The 12,949-nt window shown below is 37.3% G+C and overlaps 1 protein-coding gene across 2 annotated transcripts in view; it reads right to left on the bottom strand.

Annotated features, from left to right (window-relative positions):
• Nucleotides 1-12,949, bottom strand: part of PRR16 (proline rich 16) — a 172,191-nt gene that overhangs the window by 152,543 nt on the left and 6,699 nt on the right. The window contains exon 1 of one of the 2 annotated variants that reach the window (XM_052778040.1): nt 11,774-11,969. The exons of the other annotated variant lie outside the window; for it this stretch is intronic. The gene's annotated coding sequence lies outside the window, so the exon portion shown is untranslated. Of the gene's footprint in view, nt 1-11,773; nt 11,970-12,949 lie in introns of those variants that run through there. 2 annotated transcript variants of the gene reach the window in all.

Here is a 12,949-nt window from a genome sequence, read left to right as displayed (position 1 = left end):
GTCAAGCTGACCTGAGACTAGACCAATTTCATTTGGTAAAAGAGCCCTGAACTACTGAGTTGGAAGGTACAAAAGCAAAAGAGACTTTTAAAAGAAAGGCGGGGAGGGGGCGGGGGGAGATGATGCAGTAGCTAATTCAATAAATGATTTTCAGAAACACCCTGATTCTACCTTTGCCTCTGCCACACAGCTTGGTGATACCGTAGGAAATCACTGCCATCAAAATTGTACCTAGCTTGCAGATGTATATTCCTTATTTTCTGAACTGAAATACTCATATCTGATTTGCCAAAAATAAACCTATTACAGCTGAAGTCAGTGGAGCTATAAAGCCCTTAATACACTGAAAAACAAGGTTTCTACTGTTTCACATTTGGCACCCTCCAATCTTGTATCTGTGAACTGGAGATAATACCCCCTCACTTTATAAATGCATTATGAAAATGAATTCATTAAACATTTATGAGACTTTCCAGGACCATAATGATACTTATCACATAAAAGCCCAATAGGAAATTAATTCTCCATTCTGAAAAGCTCTGAACATCATGCTATGTATAAGGCATGGGCTACCACACCAAATAACTATAACGACATGGTATCACATAGTAATTATATAGCAAGCATGAACCACCATAAAATACTCTAAGTATGGCAGAGTCTTACATAAAACAGTTATGGGAATGCAACTGAAAACTGCATCAGAACCAATAAAGAAACCGTTTTAAGACTACACACCCTAAGTTTATATTGCATCTCCTACTTTAAAAGCAAACCAAAATAGCGGAAAAGATCAGCTCCATCATTTGGCACCATACTGATAGCTGAGTCATGTAGATCATTATAAGACCACTGGTACACAAAGAAACAAGATAATTGACAGCCATGATATGAAGGATCTGAGAGCGCCATGGACCTTCTACTAGAGGGTTTTACACATTTAGAGATGAAGGTGGGAGAGAGTCCAGGATCCTGGGAGTCTTTTCACACAGCACTCTGAAGAAAAGGGACCTCAGTACACAGATTCTGCTCAAAACTCTCAAACTTAACATCTTCTTCCCAGAGCCCTCAAACATGCCCATCTCTGGTCATAGCCTTATGATCATATCAGTTTTTCATTCACTGTCATCTTCCCATCCCCCTCTGCCAACCTTTCCTTATGCAAAGGTAAATTGTACATGCAGTTTATGTGCACTGCAGCATCCTCATCCCAGTTTACTCTCAACCTGCTGTTCAGTCTTCTCCTTTTATTTCAGGTATGCATCTCTCCACCAAGTTAGCTCAGCAGAGTGGCATGGTTTACCCAGGGGAGGAGGAAAAAAAAGATTAAATCCTCCTCACTTACAAGTTGGAGCCTTGGACTCAGACTTGTTACAGCAGCTCAGAGGGGGCATTTACATCCCCTGGTCATGTCATACAGGCTTCCAGAATAAAAAAACCCAACCAAACAAAAAAAAAAACCCAGAAAGAAAGGAAGGGAAAAAAAAAGCTTTCAAGCATGAAGGTGGCAAGCATGATCAAATCTATGTTTTATCATGCTTATTTCTCTGAAGTAGATCAACCACTTAGTCTAAAGTTTTTAAAAAAGCTAATACCAGCATGATGCAAAGCTCGGCACTGAAAATTTCTGTCTGAACTATTTGGCCGTAACAAAAAAGTTACAAACAACTCTAATGGTATTTTATAATGGGAAGCACCTGGCAATCTAATGATGTGTTACACTATCTGTAACATTATGTTTGTCTGCAAAGCAAAACAAAGCAAAATTAAATTAACAAAACCAAGTAAACTTTTCAGAATGGCATTTGATGCTCTTGAAAGTGTACCCAGCCATTTTGGACAATGCTCCTTTGACATTAATATACAGCATGCTATAGCACATTAGTCCTTCAGACATTATTTTACTTCACTGATAGAGAAGGTTTGTAACAACATGCAAAGACAAATGCTTAATGTCACTCCCTCATGAAAGAACACCACTTAAATTGCTATCTTCAGCTGCTATTACTCTTGCTTTTAATTGGGTATCTTGATATAACATTTCCCAGAGTCTGAAAAACCTTACCAGAAGTCTACTGACTGGAGAGAGGGGAGGGCAAAAAATCTGCTAGAGAATACACTCCAGTTCCAACAGGATGTTACTCTTTGGCCATGGTTTCACAACAGATGAAATCTAACCTTCAAGGAAGACAGGAAACATTGAGAAAGTTCACTCCCATGCTGAGAGAATTAAGGGCTTGCCACAAGACAAACAAGGCCAGGACACCTTATGGTAGTTAGTTAGAAGCATCACTTTGTCTCAGAATAAGGACAGAATTTAAGTGATGTAAATAGCCTTCATCTCCTGTAAGAGGTAGTAACAGAGGAAAAGATACTTTGAAATATGCTTTTGAAAAATAATCAAGGTCTGAGAGAAAACAGGCAGAGAAAAAGCAAAACCACAACATATGCTGTCTTAATTAAGCACAACACAAAAATATTATGATGTTATAACATCCAAAGAACAAAATAGTAACAATAAAAATCCCCAAAGAAATAGAAACGTGTAAGTCTATAAATAACAATAGGTGATTACCACTGTGGAAAAGTCACATGAAAGTAAGAGCTGCAATTTAAGGCAACTAAGAGGAAGTTTTTAAAGGAGGTGGAAAAAAAAATAAAATTAAGAATAGAAAGGATAAAGAATAGCAAGGATAAATTTCAGTGAAAATCCCTCCTGAAGTCGTATTCCTGACATTTCAGATTTCCTTGCCAGACTGCACAGACATTACTCAGACTCTGAAGACCAACATCAGTTTCCTTCACTTTGTGTCTTGCCTTTTTCAGCTCGTCTCTTTGCAGTCTCAACTTCTGTCATTAAATTACAGTGGTGTAACCATTGTTTCATAAAAATGTTTGGTAACTACTAGTCTTTGAACCTATCAGACCAACTAAACCCACAGAATCTACTTCACTGTCCGGTAACTACTCATTCGCTAGCATTTGCACTTCCCATCTCCTCCTAACTCAAGTATGTCCAGTAACACATGCAACATTGCTATAATTAATGGTAACACACAAGTATTCCTCAGGGTGAAACCAGACACATCCTTCTCAACTAGTCACTGCTTCAGTAAGAGGTTATACCACTTTGGACCTTTCAGGCCCTGTAGAAAGAGTAATTATAGAAATAACCCTGCATATGATGACAGTAGATTAACACACTTAATTTTAAAAAAAAACAACCCCCCCCCCCCAAAATAGAAATAGGCCTTGAATTTAAAAAAGATAGATGTTGACAGAATACAAGGGACTGATTAACAAGGTTAACTAAGAAGCTCATCAATCTGGATACACAGAAGGACTGCAATTTGTTCAAGTAAAAGTACAAAACCAATCAGAAGTATCATAGCCCTTCACTTCCGGAACTAATTTGGTGAGAAACTACCTCAAAACGCACACAGAAATAAACAGTCCACCAAGACTTCATGAAAATAAAGATAGTACAGTAAAGAAGAATAGATTGTTAAAGAGATAATTAACAACCTGAATTAGACTTTGCAACCGATATTAAGTAGTGAAAGATTCTTCAGATTTGCTGAAGAAAAGTAAGGAATATGGTTGCCAGTATACTTTAAAGACAGGTGGCCCTAAAATTTTAATTTGTTTTAGCTTTCAGGAGTGCTGGTTGAACTACTTGGCTTTTACTCCTACATTGAATATCAGTTATGCCTATCCAGCAGCACGATTGTCCTGGTTTCAGCTGGGATAGAGTTAACTGTCTTCCTAGTAGCTGGTACAGTGCTATGTTTTGAGTTCAGAGCGAAGAATGTTGATAACACTGATGTTTTCAGTTGTTGCTCAGTAGTGTTTAGACTAATGTCAAGGATTTTTCAGCTTCTCATGCCCAGCCAGTGAGAAAGCTGGAGGGGCACAAGAAGTTGGCACAGGACACAGCCAGGGCACCTGACCCAAACTGGCCAACGGTGTATTCCATACCATGTGACGTCCCATCCAGTACAGAAACGGGGAAGTGGGGGGCAGGGATTCGCCGCTCGGGGGACTGGCTGGGTGTCGGTCGGCGGGTGGTGAGCAATTGCACTGCGTATCATTTGTACATTCCAATCCTTTCATTATTGCTGTTGTCATTTTATTAGTGTTATCATTATCATTATTAGTTTCTTCTTTTCTGTTCTATTAAACCGTTCTTATCTCAACCCACGGGTTTTGCTTCTTCTCCCGATTTTCTCCCCCATCCCACTGGGTGGGGGGGAGTGAGTGAGCGGCTGCGTGGTGTTTAGTTGCTGGCTGGGGTTAAACCACGACAACGATGGACAATGGAAATTAAACTCCAAACATCAGAGACAGAAATGAAAGCCCAGAAACTCAATGTGCTGAGGTGAGCAGCATGGGACAAGCTCAGCTGTGCTGCTCCAGAAATGCTGCCACAGTTATGTCCAGGACGAGTAGCAAGACTCTTTAATCTTTACAGTCAAATGAGATACCAGGTGACAGAGAAAAAGTATTATATTACATTTTTATTTTAATGGAAGGATGGCAGCTACAGGCTGCTAAACCTAAAATGAAACCCCTTAACTTTGGAAATGCCTGTGAGAAAGAAATAAAGAAAGTAAATAAAATTGGCTAAACTATGATAGTCAAAGTACATTAAAATGGCCATACTGGATGAGATCAAACCTCTATTTAGCCTATCATCTTGTCTCCAACAGTGATCAAAAACAGATGCTGAGGAGCACAATGAGTAGTCTCTTTAAGCACTCTCCCAGGCTGCAACCACCTAAGGCCCAGGGTTTTTCTGAAGACGTGCTTCATTCTATACATTTAGTTGGCTTCTGGCTTTCCTATACATTTGGAGAGCTGCCTCGCATTAGTTTTGTCCACTGTCATCTTCAACACATGAAAACTCATATTCTACATAATGTATAGTGGCAAGATGTTCTACAACTTAAGCACATACTGTTTGAAAAGCCACTTCCAGGTGAACTGCTGATTACTTTATAGTTAACTGGTTTTCTAGATATGCAAAAAGCTGTAGATTTGGGTCAGGAGGAAACAGCAATGAAATTCCTTAAGCAGACTTTGGCTGATGTCATACAATATTTTTACTAACTACCCTGTCACAAATGTTGTAAATGCTCTGAGGAAATCTGCTAATCCAGCAGAGCTAGGAGACAATACACAGGGAATAAAGTAAATCTCACAGATGCTTAGAAGTGGAATAAAATTCCCATTGTGCAATATGCAAGATCATAACCATGAGGACAAACTAAATAGGTTTGTGCTACAGACTGGAAGTTCACTAATTCATAGACCTGCGTGGGAAAGACCCTCTGTGTACAAGGTGATCATGGCATGGCTGTCAGCTGCCAGTCTGACACCAAAATGGAAATGCAACTTCAGGATGTAGCAAAAGAGAGAGTTCCAGTAGAGATAAGCGACACTGTGCAAAGCTCTGGTTAGACCTTACCTATAGTATTGTACACATTTCTGTGAAAATTAACTCAATCAAAATAGAGATAGAAAAGCTCTCTGTTTTGTCAAATGGAGAGAGAGTCTAGCAAATTAATAAAAGGAGTAAGACTTTCTTTACTAATTTATCAACATACAAGTATGGGTAGAGGAAGAAATATTCAAGAACTACCTGAGCTGAGTGGCAACACTAGCAAAAACACTCTGGGTGTTTAAAAAAAAAAAATTAAAAATAAAAAAATTTTAAAGGTCCCTAGTTGTTACAGCAACTCTTAAAAATAATATGCCAATGGGAACAGTAGGAAGAAAAGAACAAAAGAAATGGATATATTTAAAATGGAGCCAGATAAACTCACAAAGAAACATGTGATCTGCCTCCATTAGAAGGGTCCTGGATTCAGAGACATAGTTTCTTCCTTCCAGTTGTCTATTCTTAAATAAAACATAGACCACCACAGAGAAAAGTCATGACATTTCAGATAAAATCATAAGCTGACTTTATGGCTGCAATGTCTTTTACTACAATTTCATCTTCCTTTTCTAACTGGAAAAACTGCCAGGTGAAGCTTTTTTCCCCGCCATCTGCCTCCTTTTTCTTCTTTTCTTTCTTCCTGCATTTTCTCCAAGTTCTTCGTTCTATGTCAACAGTTCCAGCATCTGTGACATCCTGAGGTTTTACCAAGAATTAAAAAAAAAATCACAAATAATTCTTCCTACTTTTTATAGTTACTATTTTCTTCACACCTGTAGTGAAAATTACCTACCTTGTTACACAAGGCAAGGATGAGCAGCAGAGGCTCAAGAGCAGTCTGCAAATCAAGAAGTTAACACTGTGTCAACATTCATGCTGAATATACTTTTTGGAGAGTAACAACACAGAACCTTTCTAAAAAGAAACTGTTAAATTCTTGCTGAATTTAATGCAACATGTTTCCCTTCTCATTTAGGAAAGCAGACCATTCACTTGCAAGATTTCTTTCCTGATAACATGCACACTACAATGATAGAGGACCACACTACTATCTCATCCTGCAAATACTTCTACTTAGCCTGTGAATCTCTACAGAGCTTTTACAGTTTCATTATGTCTCAGAAGTGGTTCAGAAAACACTGAGGTAATTTGTTCCCCTTTGATGTCCTTAAAGAAAATCATTCCTTCAGAGAAATCTCTTTCTACGGAGCTAGAAACAGGATGTGCTTCCTAAAAAATAGGAGGACATCTTTTGTATTGTCTGCAACCACTTCCACTAGAAGACATTCATGCATGAACACAGAAAATTATGTAAGGCACATGTTTATGTCACAGGAGACAAGTTCTTCAAGTAGTCTAACTACAACACAGTGCTCTCTGTATGTTAATTTATTATACATATATTTTGCATCTCAAATAAATGCCATACAAAAATCAGAAGCAGAAGGAAATCGAAGATAAGGGTACCGCTAAGGGAAAAAGACTTTGTGATAAACCTCCTCCTAATCTGTACTACTACTAAAATTTTAACAAAATTTTATTGTCACTGTTTATTTGTTTGCCTATTGGGTTTTTCTGCCTCGATTAAACAGTTTCCATTCACAAAAACATTGTACTATGCTTCCTGTGTCTGTATTACATGACAGTCTGCAGTAGGAAGCACATGAAGACTCCAAGAACACCTCCTTCACCAGAAGAAAACCTTAAAGCCACAGAGACTTGCCACTGCTCTATGTTAGAAGAAAGCAAGATGCTGACATCTTGTCCTCTAGCCATACAGGCTCCCAAAGTCTAACACAAAGTTCTTCAATAAAAAAAATGGTACTGAAGTGTTGTAAGACTATAGTTACTGTACAAAAAGCAAGGAAACAATTTAATCTGTTCAAAATAGACATTCAATTATCATAAAATCCACTTGGTCAAGATTTAATGGCAGTATATTAGCATTTATGTAACAGACAACTTTGTTTCATTACATACAAGAAACTAGGACACATGTATAGAAAGAAGACATATCATATCTGTAATTCACAGTGATAACAATGATGCCTCATTCTTGATTAATAAATTAAGCTGAGAAATAATAGATGAACATGGAAGAAGTACTCTGCCTGTACAAAACAAGCACTTATTAAAACAAGAAGTTGATTTTTAGAAAATTAAGGCTCAATAACATTCCAAATTCCCTCTGACCCTTGCCACTCTTTCAAAAGATAGCTATAAAAGAAACAAAAATCATTTGAAAAGCTGTCACATAATACCAGGACATTAATGCTATATTATGACATGTCACTGTCAGAAGTGATGAAAAGTAAACAGAAGCATGCTTCACATTTCGCAAATGATCCACAAGATCTGCAGAAATATAGATCCTTCCTTCTTTTTGTAACAGATTTTATTAACCACACCTGACTCCACAATACAAAGCATCAAGTCAAGGTTGTTTATATTTTTTCAAAGAAAGAATTCATCCAGAGGGTTATTTATTAACTTTTTCTTTTAGTATTTTATTTTATGCCTTTGATTGACTAATATCTGTTAAACATTCAGTCTCAGAAATAATTTATATTCTAAACCAGAGGTGAGTTTGCAGCAGACTACCAAATTACAGAGAAAATAACTGACTAGGTACATTTAATATTCTGTTGAAAGTATTACAAAAGTGGTCCCTATTTCTAAGGTGGTGTACACTGAATAAACTTTGACTTTGATAGAGCTTTTTTTTTTTTAATTCGTAAGAAACTTGATGTAGAGATTCACAATGCTAGCCAAGTATTCATCTCCTAGAAACAGTATACAGCAGTAATTCATTAAGATACAGTCAGCTTTTCTACTAGGATACTACCTGTTATACTTACAATCTTGCCACAAACACTCAGAAAAGATTCACTAGTGAACACTAGATTTTAAAAGTCCTTTTAAGGACTTCTAACATTTTAGAAGAGATTTTTAGAGATTTTTAAAAGCCATTTCCATCAATTACCTAACATTAAATGTAAAATTCCTACACGCGTATCAAATATCCAGAATGACTGGCACCACTTAAGGACAACAGGCCAGTTATTATAAGATGGCACAGGTCTATCAAAGTCAAATTAAGTTTATTCAGTGTACAGCACCTTAGAAATAGGGGGAAAAAAGTCAGTCAAGCCACTGTTCTAATTGTATTATAGTATCCTCAGTTTCACTATATCCTTCAAACCTTCCTCAAAGACAAACCTGAATATTTTCAATGTATCATTTTTTCTGTCTTGTTCTTGATGTTTTAATTTGAAGAAAGAAACAGACTATGTGAAGTCTGTACTAAATAAGAAGTTCTCAGTCCTCTGCAGCAGATTTTTTTTCTAGTTCAGCATCCCCAGCACCTGAAGTAATACAACATTTTGTTGTGCAACTCATCCATCCGTCCCTACTTTAAAGATTATTATGTGTAGCAATATATTTGCTTGGGGGTTGGCCTTTTTTTGTGCAGATATATTGTCTCACATATCTTTGTAGTACACTATATTTTCCGTGATACTCATCAACTTAATTGAAAGTCTCAGCTTAGTCAAATACCTTGATGGTTACACTGTATCACATCAGCAAAGGCTCTGCTTGCTAAGATTCAAGACAGCTAATGAAAATAATTAACTGAAGTGTTTACACATGATTTAAAGTGCTTACAACCCAACCATTCAAATTCTATGAAATTTTTTTTAATAGACAGAATCAAATAACCACCATCTGAAAAACAAGCACATGCAAATCCATTGCCAACAGGTAATAACAAAAAACTAACAATCACAAAATCCTCATTCTCTTGCCTCAACATAAACCTCCCAGTTTGGTCAAACACCAGTTTTCTGTAAGCCTTACAGGTTCACAGTACCACCTGTACTTTGATTTCAAGAAACAAAAGTTATTACTTCAGCAGGTACATATGCTTGTATAGTTTCCTAGTCTTAATAAATTATGCAAACTACCAGACACTGTGTCCATACACAGGATATTTCTTTATCCAAATGCCACAGCTTTACTGAACCTTAAAACAGTCCCATAAAATTACCTATAAGCAATGAAAGTCAAATAAACCTAGAGTGTACCACTCCAGATAAAACTTGGTAGCACTAGCAGAAACCACCTGCTGTGGTAACCTTATCCCATTCAAATGGTCTCTGCAATCATCAGTAAAAACACCTTGAGAATAAAGTACACTCTAGTTGGTAACTGAAAACCATTTATTTAAGAAAGTAGCACTGAGTATTTTGAGAAGAGATGGGATTGAATTTTAAACATTCTGGATGCTGAACTGGAAAGCTGGAAAACAATGTTAACTTAACCTATCATGGACTTTAAATGAAAAACTTTTGCTTGTAATAACAACCCAGATAACTTTGGACCCAAACAACACAGCTTTCAGTTGCTATACCAGTTTGGAAATTGAGCTAGAAAAAAATACTAACAATGCTTCCAGATCCTACACAGAAGAATCTCCTATTAGCATGTGAAAGATGCATGAGGACAACAATTGTGTTACTAACATGAATGCCAGTCACCTGAAATTCTTAAGACCAATGTCAAAACATTCATGTTGACTTTCCTGAGTCAACATTCAAGAATGGAGACACAAGCACTCTCACATTTAACAAGCCAGATGTCATTTAGATAGCCACTAACAGTGAGGTAGATAAAGTTGCAGAAGCACCAGAGACTTATGAAGGAAAAGAGGAAAAGGGGTAGGAAAAGAAAAAAAAAAAAGCCTCATAGGGATTAGTATGATGCAACAGACAATGAGAAATCAAAGTGAAGATTGACATCTGCAGAGGCTGGAGCAAAATTAAGAGAGGGGCAAAATTAAGAGAGGGGCAAAATTAATCTGAATGGTTCAAATTTAATTTGAGTAATTACTTTGGGCTTGCCTGGACAATTTCATTTGGAGGTGGGGAAAAGGATATATCATAATTTCATGGAGAGATGTTACAGATGAGTGGCATTCCTATAAAAGCAGAAGATACAGCCCTCCATTCCCATCATCACTAATGTCACACACATGCTCCAGTGGCTGCACTCACTTACGAACACCAGCTCCAAATCCTTGGTGTATGCATCCGTTATATTTATATAGGGAGTTATACTGTAAATCTGTTATTCTTCTGCCTGAAAGTAAGTAAAATCCAGATTCAGATCACAGGCAGTCAATAACCATTTATAAGTGCAACTTTAATGAAAAAGTAGAGAATATGTTTTTCAGCCAATTTAAAATTTTCAGATAAAGATTTATTGAGGGAAGCTAATGTTTGTAACATAGCATTTTTACCGAATATAGACCTGATTTTTTGATGCCACATGTGGAGTACTGTGTGCAGTTCTGGGTTCCCTAGTACAAGACAGATATGAACGTACCGGAGCTAGTCCAGCAAAAGGTTGGGAAAATGACTAAGGGCTTGGAGCATCTGTTTTATGAGAAGCAGCTGAGAGAACTGTTATTTGGAGAACAGAAGGCTCAGGGGAATCTTATCCCAATGTGTAGAAATACTTGATTGGAACGAGTAAGAAGACGAAGCCAGACTCTTCTCAGTGGTGCTAAATGAGAGGACAACAGGCAACAGGCACAAATTGAAATACAGGAAATTCTACTTAACACAAGACAAAACATTTTTACTGTAAGGTTGATTCCACACTGGAATAGGTAGTCCAAAAAGGCTGTGGAGTCACCATCCCTGAAGATATTCAAGAACAAGATACTAAGCAACCTGCTCTAGTTGACACTTGAATGGGTGAGACAATTTCCAGGGGTCCTTTTCAACCTCAGCCAGTCTGTGATTCTATATTTAAAAATAAATATATTTGTTCCAATTATTTGTCCAATAACTACTGAAGTTTCAGTAGCAAATTCAGCTGGATAATTACTCTCTCATTAACATGTGTCCTTACAAGAATTCAGAGAACTAACACCGAAAAAGTGTTACTTTTGCCCCGTTTTAACAAATAGGCAAGAAAAAGCCGAAGGCGTATCACAAAAAAAAAAAAGAATCTCAATGACAAAACATGTGAAGAAAGAATTATACTTGGGTTTTGTTATGCCGCAGTAAAGAAAAAACATACTGACTTTGGTTTTTTACATTTTCACATTAATTTTATTCAGAAAGGACACAGTTAAATGGGTATAAAACAATAAATTACCATGGAGAAGCAAGCCCAAACTGTTCATTTGTTAATGTTTTCAGTTTGTCCATTTTTAAAATCTGCATCTTTCAGGCCACATAAGCTGCCTGCTTTAACATAGTGTCATCGCCAGTAAAGTACAAAATGTTATTAGATATCAAAATTTTGAATACTTTAAGCACTTACCTCACTTTCTGCAGTTGAATGGAAAGCCCAAATCTAGTTTTTGGTTCCCCACCAAGGTCCTGGAGCCCCATGCAGATGGTCTCACTTTAAACAAATAATAAACTTCTCACACTATTTTCAGAAGTATTAAATTATCTTCTTCTCTTACTTACAACACAAATGATTACAAGTAAGGATGTCTTACTCTGCTTCTACCTTGAAGCTGTTCACTGAAAGAACTGTAAACAGACCACAATAACAAGAAGAACATAATGTCATCATGGGTGAAAGACTAAAATAATTACTGCAGATTTATAAGAAAATTTTTAAGGAGAAAAACACTGGAAGGTGTTTTAAAATTGCAGGATTTTTTAGATTACTGAGAAATAATCTATAGTGAAATCTGGAAATGATTCAACATCAGTGCTCCCAGTCTTCATAATGTAATGTGGCACATGCTGCATGAAACAACGGATGAGTCTATCAACCTTTAAAGACATATGAACATACTATAATTTTTGCAAAAGCAACAACTGATGGTACTACACCTGTTTGGAGGCAATTGCTCCTCGCTAGTCCCATCAGCTGTAGTACAATAATTTTAAACAAAACCAAAATGGCTGCAGCTCCGCCACCAAGGCCTCCCACCCCAGTCATTCAACACACACGACCTGACACAGGGAAGCTGTAGTGAGAGATCTGCTAGAGGATTTTCTCAGCCCTTCCAGAGTAAAAGCAGGCTCTGCTTTTCTTCTTCCCCTGAATACAGTAAGAAAGGGCATTTTGAAGCAGTGCAGGTAGCTGCAGCAAGAATGACCAGAGTCAATGATGTACAGAGCTGGACACGAGCTGTAAGGAGGCATATAAAACACAGCCCTATCTACATATAGGTAACGACTAAGCTAATGTTAACATGCATGGCTGAATGTCAGCCACAGGCTATGTGGCAAGGACAACAGTCCATATGCAAAATAGACCTCTTCACTCTGTCTGCCTCACAGCAACAACATCTACTGAAGGAAAAAATGGGGACACCTGAGCAGGATATACATGAGCTACCTGTGAGGTCACTGACCATTCAGATCACCTGCCTTTCAAAGAACAGGTATAATATACAGAGAAGACTATAAGCCACCAATATTTTGCAGCTCTAAAATAAATGAAAACTAGAAGAGGATAGTCATGCTCTTCATAAAG

The sequence above is a fragment of the Harpia harpyja genome, chromosome Z (genome assembly GCF_026419915.1).
Source record: "Harpia harpyja isolate bHarHar1 chromosome Z, bHarHar1 primary haplotype, whole genome shotgun sequence".
Lineage (NCBI taxonomy): Eukaryota > Metazoa > Chordata > Aves > Accipitriformes > Accipitridae > Harpia > Harpia harpyja.
Note: the sequence above shows the minus strand (reverse complement) of the source record. Positions and strands in the feature narration are given on the sequence as shown.